Below are 12772 nucleotides of genomic sequence, written 5' to 3' on the forward strand. Positions count from 1 at the left end.
TACATATATACAAGTGCATGTGTACATAGGCAATTACATGCAGGATGTCTCAAGATATGCAAATTGTCTCATCTGCAATATGCCAGCTACACTCCAACTCAGGCTGGAAGCACCTGAAGTGGATTAGCATCTGACAATGATCCCTATGAAATAAGGTGATGGTGCAGTCCAGCCTTACTGAAGAGCAATGTCTACATCACCACACATGCATTCAGAGCTAATTAAGCCTCTAGTTAGTGTTCTCAGAGAGAAGCCATGAACTACATAGGCTGCTTCACTACACAGCCCTAGGCACAGCCCAGAGGAAGAGAGCTTCAAATTGTGGGCGAAAGCACTCAGTACATGTTCTTAACACACTTTATTCTTCCTGACAAAATACAGTCCTTCAGGACTCACCTTCCATGGAGGCAAGTATTCATCTAATTAATATACACCAAGAGGATCTGGGTTAAAAAAAAATAATCAAATTCGTCTTTCTTTCAGGCAGGTCATAAGAGGGAATACTTGTGGAAAGGGCTTAGCCACACAACAGTTTATTTCAGGGTACAGATAGGCAGTTCTGGAAGCTGATACAAAGTCATCACTCTGGTCATCTACCTTCAAGATAAATTTTTTTTACTAGTAGGAAGTGCCTTTTCTCTTTTTCATATCAAACCTCTGAATATCTCCTCCTGAGAAGTACTGAGCTGAAAAAACTTTCCTTCAAGGCCAGTGGCTAGTGCAAGGAGCTCAACCTTTTCATTATCTCAGTGCCTGCAGGATGTGTACATTCCCACACTAGGTCTGCACTGCATAGAAGCCTGCAGCAGTAGCTGTGCACCTTTTATCTCAGAGGACATTCTCCTCTTCTATGTGGTAGAAGAAGCAGAGTTTAAGAGCTATGTGCGTTTACTATCTCGGTGTCAGTGCTCTTCGAGCCATGCAGCCTTGCAGAGTGGGCAAGCTTGGTGAATGAAGCACACTGAATGGAAGATATCAACCCAGTGCTTTACAGCTCATTTGGTATCAAACTGCTCTTGTTATGTCACTCAGCAATTTCTAAGGGCTGATAGTAGATCTCTTTCTGCTTTCATTCCCCAGGCTAATCCCACTAACTTCGAAGTCCCGTCATACACTCTAGATGGAAGTGAAAATACGTTCAGGCACGTATTCAGTGCTTTCAGCAGTAGGCTATGGACAAACCTCTCTATTCATCAGTGGAAAAACATCACCTTTCCAGGTACCCCTCACTGGCCTTCCCACAGAATCTCTCTTTATACTGTAACTCTAGGATATCCAAGGAAAGAAAAGTATGCAATATTTTAACGTATTTGTAAGTTTTACAATGTACATACTTCATCCCTACATAAAAGGCTGAGGATCCTAAATCTTTTTTTACAGGGAAATTTACAAGGCTGGAAACCCATATGAGTTTCCCTTCAGCTGTCTTCTGGGGGGCACTTTGCACAGTCCATTGATAATTTCTGTGTTTCATTGATATTCATCAGCTGTTGGGTCCCCAGAAGATTTTCACTTCATTCCAGAAGCAATAGTATGTCTGTTTCAACAGTTTAATCATACAAGTTCTCCTGGCCTTGGACTCTACCTTTCTCAAGGCTCCTCTAAACAGGGCAGTTTACTTCCTTACACAAAATCAGTTGTGTGTCTTGGACTTGGACAAAGGAAGCCCACGCTCCTCTAAGCACGCTGACAGCAGCATTTTAACAGTGCACAGTGATGCTGCGCAACAGTTTATAGTCTAAACTTAACATGAACAGCATTTCTGAGGGAAGCAGCTGGAGGACTTTTAAGCAGGTTGGTCATAATCCTTCTTGCTGGGATATGGACAGTAGACATAAATCAGTTCCATTGCTGGGGAATTTTGCTAGGGCATTTTTCAGGACTGTAAGTGGGCAACACCTTCGATCCTACAGTTTGCACCAAACCACCTCCTCAGATTTTAACAGTATCTTGCAGTCCTTATGGACTCAGAAGGTAGATTACTGCCTCTTGAGGTGCCAAGAGCTTTTACTACAGCTTCTAGGTTTCCCTGAATGCTCTCCTCTAGGTACTGAATGAGTTAGCAAATTTTTCTTCTCAGCTGATGCTCACAGGGCAGAGTGAATCCCATAAACGAGGTATCTTTGCTCACCCATTTTTGCATAAGTTTGTTTTAAGCACACTGTACAATTGCTTCAATTGCCCAGCAATAGCCTTCTCACATCTTCCGACCTCTCAAAACATGCCTATATTGTATAATGCCACAGCCCTACCTCAGAAATGCCAGAGCTAACCTGAACAACCTAATTAAGCCCACAAGGCACAGCAACACCTTGCAGAAGTATTAGCTTGGATCCCTGAAGCTGAAGAGTGGTTTCAGTACAGTCCCTGAGCTAAATTTGTGATGATATGATTGTACCACTCCTGGAGCTAGCCTGTTGGGTGCTACCTAAGGGTCCACACATCAAGCTATGACCTTCTCAAGACTCCCTCCCTCCCTGCAGTGTCTAGGCACCCAATATCTCAGAGCGCTTCCCACAACAGCTGCCATGGGAGACTTACCCTTGCTGCCTGCTCCTCAGGCTCCCCTTGCCCTCACCACCTCAACAGAGGTTGTTCTCCATGCTCAGGGAACAACTTAAACCTTTTCTCCTTGGTGCCTTCTCCTACACCCCCCAGGCCCCAGGGGTCCCTCCACATCAGCTCCTCTCCCAGCCACTGGGCACAGGGCAGTCATGACCGTACTAGGACAGGGGCAGCAGGAGGCCAAAAGGACAGCAGACAGTGGATTCACATCCACATACCCGCGCATTCCGATTAGGATCCAGCTTTGTTTCCATGGCAACGTGCAGAGCCACGGCAGCACGGTCCCTTCCCTCACACAGTGGTGGCAGCCGTGCTCAACACCGCTAAATCCTCTCACGCCACTACCTTCCGCGGCCAGGGCTGCTGGCGGTGACCCTTCGTGTGCCTTCCAAAGCCCGACAGATTAGGGCTCACAGATTTCCCACTCATGATGTGCCTGCCAGAAACCGGCAAATAAAGATGCGCCAAGTAATAGCAGTGACAGAAATAATACCTCCCATCACAGACGAGTTATAAACCCCTTAGAACAGCATTACAGAGAAACACATTTTCTTTCCTAGAAGCTGGCAAGGATAAGCAATGGAGTGCAGTTCAGGGAATTAAAAGAAGAGATTTTTTTTCTATGTGCAGGTAGCTCCTTAGTACACATCCAAACAGTCAACACTCCTCTGGGTCAATGCCACTTACAAGCAAAGCCAACTCCACCTTACAGAACAGGCTGTCCCACATAGCCCACCTTCCTGTGGGACGGCACTAATAGTCTTTCCAAAAAAGGATATCGCCAGACTGCTCTGCTTGGCCCCCATGGTAGGGAGGGAAAACACAAGAGAACAGCTGAGACACTGGGTCTGGGAGCTCACACCCTCCTCAGCACCTCTCCAGGGAGAGGCATGTTAGACATGGCCAGATGTTTCTTCAGGCCTTCTGCAGTCAGAAAATCTAATTGTCAGCTTAGAATTGAATCACAAGCAGGACTGAAGTGCTCGAGATTTCTTTGCCATTTCTACTACATATCTTAAGGGTTGTCTGCTGAGGAATGGTTGGGAAAATTAATCCAAATTACTTAAGTTGTGAGTTTAGCATGAATTCATTAAATCACATTAGCCTTGAATGGACACAGTTCTTCCAAATTAAAGCAACCCTTAGAAGAAAATTGAACTAAACTGATTTAAGGTCCTTTTAATTCTGAAGAACAGAGTGCCTACATGGGGTTTGATATAATTAAGGAACAGCAGTCTGGAAGGGATGTCCCAGCCCTGGTCTCCCAGACAGCCTTTCCATTTACTCTTTTCAGGAACCAATCATGCTCTCAGAGAAGAGGAGTTAGGTTTCTTGCTTTCCCATGAGATTTGAAAGTTGCTGTACTGATGACTTTCTGCTGAAGGCCTTTCCTAGCCAGTCAATACCTAGCAGCTCTTTACCTTGAAGAGTGCTTCTACTGTCAGGGTATTTTCACCTCACTCTTGTTTTAATGGAAGGCAGCCTTTTATATTTTCTCAGATCACATCTTGCCAGGTTAGATAAGTTACACTGCCTTACTGCCTTACTGCCTTACTCTCCTCTTGTAAAATGTGTTCTCCCCTCCCTCTATCAAGCAAATATTTTTCTGACTCCATTTTGCTTTAATTGGGATAACTGGAATTATATGCAGAATTATACACAAAGGAAATTACAGTAGAGACTTCTACAATGATACTGACACTTCCCTGCCTTGGCAGGGAATATCCTGCCTGGCACCTAGGAATACAATTGCCTTTTATGCTGATGTCTCATAGTGAAGGCTCAGTTATCACATCAGCAAATAATACTCCCACTTTTTTTTTTTTTCATTTGCTTCTAACTGTTAATCCCATTGTTTCCAGGATCAATTAGTGGGAGTAACAAAGAATCTTTCTATACAGGTTAGCATACTGTGCATAGCCGTCCAGACCAGTAGGAAGAAAGAGAAATATGTTAAGTGTTGCACTCTCCAAACAATTTCTGCTGCCCAAGTCCTTCAGATCTAGTGTGGTTCTACCACATGGCCCCAAACCAGGCACTGTACACCTGTCTATCTGCATGTTCCAAGACTCCACACTGGTGCATTTCAGCTTACTTCTATATGGTGGTCCTAAAGAATGTCCAGTTCTTCCTGCTTGTTCCCTATTACACTTTGTGTCGATCACGCTATGCTACTCCCAAGTGTGCACAAATGTCCTTATGAAAATGATCCCTCACAGTTCTACACCATAAACCAGAGCCAAATATTTGGAAACATTTATAGTTCAGTGGTTTAGATTGTTCCAGTTTAGCCACACTACATCTCATTTCTGAGATGAGAAGAGGGAGCGAGGGAGACAGATTAGAAACAGGTAACTAATGGAAGTGAGAAAATCAGGTCTCCCATTCAGACAAACACTACCCACTGCAGGACACAAGCACATTAACATCAAGTGTCACATGTATACAGCCAATTTAAAATAAAAAACAATCTTCATACAATATATGTCCAAGCTGGGGACTATATTACTACAGGAAATCATTGCACTGAGCAGCAGAAAGAAGCAAAGAGGTAAATTATTAGGTTCTGATTCAATAAGCTATTATTGCCATTCAAGATGATGTTTACTGAGGACCAGGTTACTTTGCTGTAAAATTAGGCTTTTGTCCTAGTAATTTAGGCCCTTTAAAAATATTAATTCACATTTTTTATATAAAATTACTTATGCCTGGCTTGTCTGTGTTTGTTTGCTATCAGTGTTCCCATATAGGAGTTTTATCTGCATATTCATGTATGGAAATGTGCAGAAACTTGCATAAGTGTACATCTCCCATGTTCATATCCAAGTATTCAACCCAGAAGTGCTTGTGTGCTCATTCAACAAGAGAATAGAAACAATACCAAATAGATCTCTCTGGCCAACCATAATTAAGTAAAGCAGTCTGTATCAATCCATAGAGTAAATATTTTCCAAGAAGTTCACTGAATAAATTCAAATAAATTTGTGGAAATTATGATCTGCACAATTGATATTCCATGAGCACAAAAAGAAGCTATATTCACTGAATAAATTATGTGTTGTGAATTAGTCCTCCAGGTCAGCTTTTACTACAGCTGGATTATTAGAGTGGATGGATAATTTAGCATAAATAGTACCAATTTTTTGTTCTGGGTACTGCTTAACATCAACTAAAAGACAATGTCCCTGTTTTTTGTTTTGTGTTTTTTGGGTTTTTTTTGGTTAGTTGGTTGGGGGTTTTGGGGGGTTTTTGTTGTTTTTTTTGTTTGGGTTGGGTTTTCTTTTACAGAGGCAGAAAATAAACTAAACAAACAACCTTCCTGGTGCCGGTGTGTGCCAAACTCTCCACTGTGCACCAGCTCAGCAGATGGGAGGAAATACAACCCACATCCCTGAATAGCCAGCTAAACCCTCCTTCCAACAACAATACAAGAACTAGTTAGGATGTGATTTTTCACACACATCTCCAGTCCCTCTGTACGAGAAGATGGCTGTGTTTGAGATGCAGAAAGAGTAGGGATCCTGTTAGCTTAAAACAACGGGCAACAGTTACTGTTTGAAAGTGTCTCACTACATTTAATGGACTAGTGAGCACTAGACTTGCTCTTTTAGAACAGATCCTTTGGGAAAATCCATTATTAATTGTGATCTCTTCTGTAGTGTCACCAAACTATGATGTTCAGCAAACAATACTCTAGTCTGAGGGGTAAGTTAGTTAATTGGAGAGCTAGAAATTATTTTAAAAATGGTCTGTTACCATGAAATAATTTGGGAAATAACCTGCAAGATCTCTCCTCAAAACAACTCCTTCAGTGCCACATACATGACTGTTGCAGGAACAAACACTGTTGCAGGAGGACAAAGGGTTTAGGAGATCTGAGCTGCTCACTGCCTCCCAGGGGACTTTCTTGGAGCAGGGGTAACACAGTGGCCCAAACCAAGGGAAACGGGAGGGCAGCTGTAGGGCAGCCTTCCCTTGTGATGTGTCTGGGATGGTAACTAAGAAAAGAATTTTGTGCTGCAAAAATCACCAGTTCGGCATCTTACACCAGCCTCGGAACTATTCTGGTTAAAATAAACAAGGCCATTTCCTGATAATTTCACTAAAAAGAAAATCCTAAGCTCTCCAAGTTCTGATGTAAAGCCATGGGTTAGTGCTTGTCCATTCCTCCCTTCCCCAGGTGCTGTGCTGCTGCCACACGCGAGATTAACAAGGAGGTTATATTTAAACTTCCAAGAGGAGCTGCTGCGCGATTATGGGTCTATTTAAAATCCTCCGGGCAGCTGCAGTACATAATAACAAGTCAGCGGGAGGGAGGGAGTGGAAGGAGAGGGAAAGGAGGGGGTCGGGAAAACGTCACAGATAGTCTCCAAAAAATTGATTGCCAGAAGACGGCAGGGGGTGCAGTCAAGTTAAAGATGCCCCCTGCAGGGAGTGAAAGGGAGAGGGGGTCATTCGAGAGAGGGGCCAGCATCGGAGGAGTGCGTTGACATCGCCAGGGGGATTGGAGAGGCTGGGTGGAAAGCTGCCAGACCTGAAACCTCACTGCCTCGGGCAAGGACGTCATTCCCTTAAACCCACCCCGCTGGCTCTGGAGGGCTCTGTCACACGCCACTGTATGCCTGTCCAGGCGTCCTCAGATCATAGGCGTTTGAATGAGTAAATAGCTATTACTAGATTCTTCTCCAGGCTGCCCATGCACACACCTCACCCTTAGGCCAGCACAATACTACCCCAAAGAAAACACCACTCCAGGGCTTTACCCAGTCCTAGTTTTACTATATCACTTGGGACTGTGTTCCCCTGTCTAAATTGCAACTAAAGGAGTGTTTCCTCATGAGTCCAGAGCAGGGACTCAGTTCTTCCTGCCTCACCATAAATCACATTTTCTGTTTTGCTTTTTTCCCCCCAACCTCCTCACCAGCTGCCTCCGCTATCTTCTGTGATCAGGGAATGGACAAATGGGCTGAGGCCACCCCAGATGCTCGCTGACAAACGTTCTCAGTTTGCAGTGACACCAGAGCTTAGCAACATCATGTCTGGCAAGATCCCACAGGTGAGACCTGGGGCAGGTGAGGTGGCAGCAGCAGTGGCTGGGCAGATGGACAAGAACCATTTCCCAGCACTGCAGCTGGCTGTGCTGGTGGCACAGTGTATTTCAGGTAAGTCCCACCACATTGCACAGTCTCACATCTAATGATTTCCTTTTGATGGTATCATAGCCTCCTGCCTGACTGACCTCACCTAACCAACTGAATTTCCATGTCCTTTCAAAGACTTGCTGCAATCCAGCCAAGATGACTGCATTTCAGTGCTGACTGGAGCCTTTGCGATGCAGCCTATAAAACACTTTGGGAGCTTTCCAGAGGAAAGAAGCTCGAGAAACATCAGTCATAGCAGTCCACACATATTCTCTGATACTGTCCTTTGTGACCCCTTCCTTCTCTTCTTTCTTCCCCATCCTCCCATCCCTACACAACCATTTTCAGTACTGGAGGTTGATGATATCAGGCAGAGAAAAAGTGTCTCTCCAGAATGAGATTTGCCTCAATTTCCATCAGCAACACAGAAGAGGGGAAAAAAATGTCCAAATTAAGCTGCTTGATTACTGAAATTAATCTTGTCACTTAGCATCCCTGTTCCACAGAACGGGGCCTTTGATTAGCCTCCTTGTTTCAGAATATTACAAGCAGGCGTTCATTAAGCAGAAGGCAACTCCTCTGCAGGGGGAGAGGGGCAGATGATTCCAAAGGGAAGGCTGCCCCCAGGATAAGAGATGCCCCCAGCTTTGCCTGCATCCCTGGCAAGTGAGGGGATGCTGCTCTGACAACACAGCCAGGGCCCCCCAAGGATTTTCTAAGATCCTCTCCCCAACATATGACTATGGACCATCCTGTCATAGGCTTGGTACTTATAAGGCTGACAGCTCTTGTAGCTCTTGTAGCAAGTTATCGCTTGCTATTACCGTCATCCTGACAGCCCTCAAAGGTTGTAAGGTGCTACGTCCCTCCTGTCTGGCTCTGAATGCTAAGGAAACACAGATGGATGGGGAGCATTCCCCAAGGCAACCAATGGAGCAGTGGACCTGCATGTGGGACCTTCAGCACCCGCACTTCCCTCTCTGCTTCCTCTCCATCTCCATGCAGCATCACAAACCACACAGCTGCAACTTTGCACATCCATGCTGTCACAGGCAGCTTTGTGCTTTTCCAGTCCATAGGGCACATGCTCAGAAACCAGTGCCTCACTGTAAGCACGGGCTGCTCTTGCTGACCTGACACAGTGTGCTGTACTTGCTGGGATGGCTGAAGGGAGAGCACAGAGAGTGGTGGGATGACTCAGAGATGCTCTTGCAGCTCCCAGGGAATTTAAGATTGATACACCTTGATACAGGCTCCTAGGAGGTGGCATCCAGGAGCTCCAGGGCCCAAAACTGGCACTGCTTGTGCAGAAGTGGGATGAGAGAGGGTTGCCCCCTATGGTGTCTTCTGACTCTTGCCTCTACCAACCACAGGGTGTTTGGCCATTGTTACTGGCATAGGGACATACTCAGCAGCATTCCAGGCAAATTACCGATAAATTTTAAATAGGTTAAACTGATTGCTGGCTTTCAAGCTACACTGGTCAAAGTCAGCCAGCACTGAAAGGTTATAAAATCCAAGATCAACCTTTACGCTATCTTCCTTTCTATGCAAGACGTATTTCTGGTATTGCAGACCTAATGATCCTAGTATTGCTATTAAAATTGCTGTATTGCAGTCTCCATGTACTGCAACATAGTGTCCATGCTCCATCCTGCAGAAGAAACACAGATCAGAGGCAACACAAGGATGAGGCCTGTCTTAGCTTTTAAGTGTAAGTTTTTTAAGGCTGTTGGTCTGGAAGGTGGCAAAATTTGGCAGTTATCTAACCACTTTCACCAGGGGGCCTCAAACTAATTTCCAGACATTAGCTAAATTTCACAGTAGCCCAAATCCTCCAAGGACTTGCTTTCACTGACCAGAGAAGTCAAACTTGCCCAGCCTGTGGGGAGGTATCATTATTATCTCTGTTCTATAGTTTGGGAAACTGAGGCATGGGGAACCAAAGTGATTCAGAGAAAGACATGAAGATGAGCCAAGAGTAGAAGAGAGCTTTTCTTGGTTTGGGTCTTCTTTAGCCCTCTGCGTCCCCACTCTTTGTAATACAACCACTCAGAATCACAGAATCAGTTAGGTTGGAAAAGACGTCTGAGATCATCAGGTCCAACCTCTGACAAACCACCACCATGTCAACTAGACCATGGCACTAAGTGCCACATCCAGTCTTTCCTTAAACACCTCCCTGGGCAGTCCATTCCAGTGTTTATCACCCTTTCTGTGAAGAAATTCCTCCTAATGTCCAACCTAAACCTATCCTGGCGCAGCTTGAGACTACATCCTCTTGTCCTGTAACTAGTTGCCTGGGAGAAGAGACCAGCCTCCATGTGACTACAACCTCCTTTCAGGTGGTTGTAGACAGTGATAAGGTCCCCCCGAGCCTTCTCTTCTCCATGCTAAACTACCCCAACTCCTTCAGCCGCTCCTTGTAGGACTTACCCTCTAGACCCTTCACCAGCATCATTGCCCTTCTCTGGACTTGCTCCAGCACCTCAATGTCCTTCCTGAATTGAGGGGCCCAGAACTGGACACGGTACTTGAGGTGCTGCCTCACCAGTGCCAAGTATACCAGGACAGTCACTTCCCTTGTCCTGCTGGCCACACTATTTCTGATACAAGCCAGGATGCCATCAGCCTTCTTAGCCACCTGGGCACACTGCTGGCTCATGTTCAGCTGGCTGTTGACCAACACCACCATGTCCTTTTCTGATGGGCCACTTTCTAACCACTCTACCTCCAGACTGTAGTGCTGCATGGGGCTTCCAGACTGCATTCAGCAGCCTACATATAACAGCAGATTGAAGATCCTAGAGCTGATCAAACTTACTTGAACCTCCAAAACTATTCTGAGGGGCCCAGATGTAGGTGGGGGACAAGTGTGTAGCAAGCTCTTATTTTAGCTGATTCAGGCTTGCTCGTCCTTTCCTCCCCCAGCGCAATGGGCAGGGTGTACAGGCTGAATAAGAAACCATGCTCTAATGAGGTATCTATAGGTTTGGTGGGTTTTGTTTGTGGGTTTGCTGTTTCTTGGGTACTAGGGCTGTGTGAGGCATTGAAATTCCACCCTGAGCAGCAGTGAGCAGCAGAACCTGGTTTCCATAGCACTGTCATGGAAACAGCACTCTGCAAATCTGTGCCTTCGGGCCCCTCTGTGGCTGAAGCATCTCTCTGCTCCTCCCCAGCACCCACCTCCACACTACAAGCCCCCAGACCTCCTTGTGTGTCTCTGATGATTAAAGGGTGCAGTACATAGGAAAAGCAGGACCATATTTGACTCCTCCCTGAATAATAATGTGTAAAAGTATCCTTTGAAGAAAAATACTAATAGCATACTTTCTTCCCCCTCTTCCATACATAAAAGTAGAAAAAGCTACAGTTAAAATTTAAGTTGAAATTGCACAAGTAAAATATCACCTGGTAACGTATTAAAGTGCAAATGCAGTAATCTCATGCAATGGATTCTTTTATCTTCCTTTATCTGCCTGGAATACCAGCTTTCGAAAGTGCAGGATTTAATTAACTATTAGAATGTAGAACAGGCTCCCCTTAATCTTCTCCTCTGGTTTCAGGGGCTTTTTTGGCTTCCCATCCCATGGTTCATACTAAAAAAATACTCATGGCAAGGGCTCCATAAAATGGAGGGATAAGTCAAACAATGGATGTATGCGAGACACGTGTTATTTTCTCCCTGAATCCACTAAGTGCCTGGGAAAGTGTATACTACAATGCATGTGGAGCTGGCACTTTAGCATCTCAGAACAATATAGCCTATAAGCATTAGAAGCTATTTCCACTGGTTGGAAGACCACAGGTCCATCCAGCACCTTGATAAGTCAGCCTTGGTAATCATAAGGAGTTTGAGTTGTAGCGCTTAGACCCTCTACCCCAGGAATGAGACAGGAAAACAAAGGTCTAAATTTCAGAGGGACACCACCAAAGAAGCAAGAGAGAGTCAGGACCCAACTGACAGGCAAAAAAAAGCAAAAACTACTTCTTACTACCCTCCATCATGAATCCTGAGGGAAGGACCACATCCAAAGCAAGAGAGAAATCTAGTCTCTCTGCTGTACCAACACCCTGGTCTCTGGTACAATTATGGAAAAGAATATTGCATCACCAGCATGGGGCAGAAAATTTTGTTCCAAGCAGGTTGGAAATCACCCACAGTCAATGATACAGAGCTGCTGTAAAAATGCAAAAAATGTAAAACTAAAAAATGGCAGTTCTCATCTGATATGCATGGACCAAAGTGAGCCCCTGGATGGGAAAAGGGCCAGTTCTAACTGGCTTAGGTCAGAGCCCATCAAGGGCACAGACACTCACATCTTCCATTCCCAAGCAAGCATAAGAATAACAGCAATCAACAAATATCAACATAATACCAAATTTTGCATATTTACGACCTGTCCACTGCCTACTCAAACAAGCACATTGAGTTTCTCTGAGGCAACCTGTGGTATCATGTGAACCAGCTCTTCTCCATGTGCAGAGCAGTGTTGAGTCTATCAGTCACATCGTAACTAGGGTCACATCTCTCACCTGCTGTGGCTGTAACTCACCTGAAGCCATGCTGAGCAAAATGACTGATTTGTTGCATTCCCATATGGAGCGTGAAGATCACCTGTCTCCCAACATAAGTGTCCACCTGACTTGACAGTCTCCTAAACAGAGTATTTTCCTGTGTTGCCAGGCCCACCCCTAGCTTTTCTTCTCCAGCCTGTGTGCGTATAAAATAATTTCATGAAGAAAGGAAGTTTCTCAGACCACAAATGCTTTGAGCGTTTTGTTTTGCCTTACTTGTCCCTTCATATAACTAACCACAAATCCCAAGTCACTTTTACCCCAGTTCTGGACTCCAGTTTTCTGTTGAACAAAAAGCCTGCAGGAGGCAACTCTCACTCTGTTGATGCCATGCTGTGATTTAAAAGAGCTTAATACACACCAAACTATAACCCACATCCCTTTCACTCTGTTCTTTATTATTTTAATGAGGTTTACGGCCCATCTGTTAAATCATGGATGAAGAAAACTAGCAGTTACATGTCAAAATCCATGCAAACTACTTAAAA

General features: G+C 44.9%; 1 protein-coding gene across 6 annotated transcripts in view; it reads right to left on the bottom strand.

Moving 5' to 3' along the window:
• Window positions 1-12772, bottom strand: part of GRIN2B (glutamate ionotropic receptor NMDA type subunit 2B) — a 231584-nt gene that overhangs the window by 156597 nt on the left and 62215 nt on the right. Inside the window, exon 1 of one of the 6 annotated variants that reach the window (XM_051784130.1) lies at window positions 2542-2726. The exons of the other annotated variants lie outside the window; for them this stretch is intronic. The gene's annotated coding sequence lies outside the window, so the exon portion shown is untranslated. Of the gene's footprint in view, window positions 1-2541; window positions 2727-12772 lie in introns of those variants that run through there. 6 annotated transcript variants of the gene reach the window in all.

Source organism: Manacus candei, unplaced genomic scaffold (genome assembly GCF_025592945.1).
Source record: "Manacus candei isolate 608988 ecotype Guabito, Panama unplaced genomic scaffold, ASM2559294v1 h1tg000018l, whole genome shotgun sequence".
NCBI classification, from domain to species: Eukaryota; Metazoa; Chordata; class Aves; order Passeriformes; family Pipridae; genus Manacus; species Manacus candei.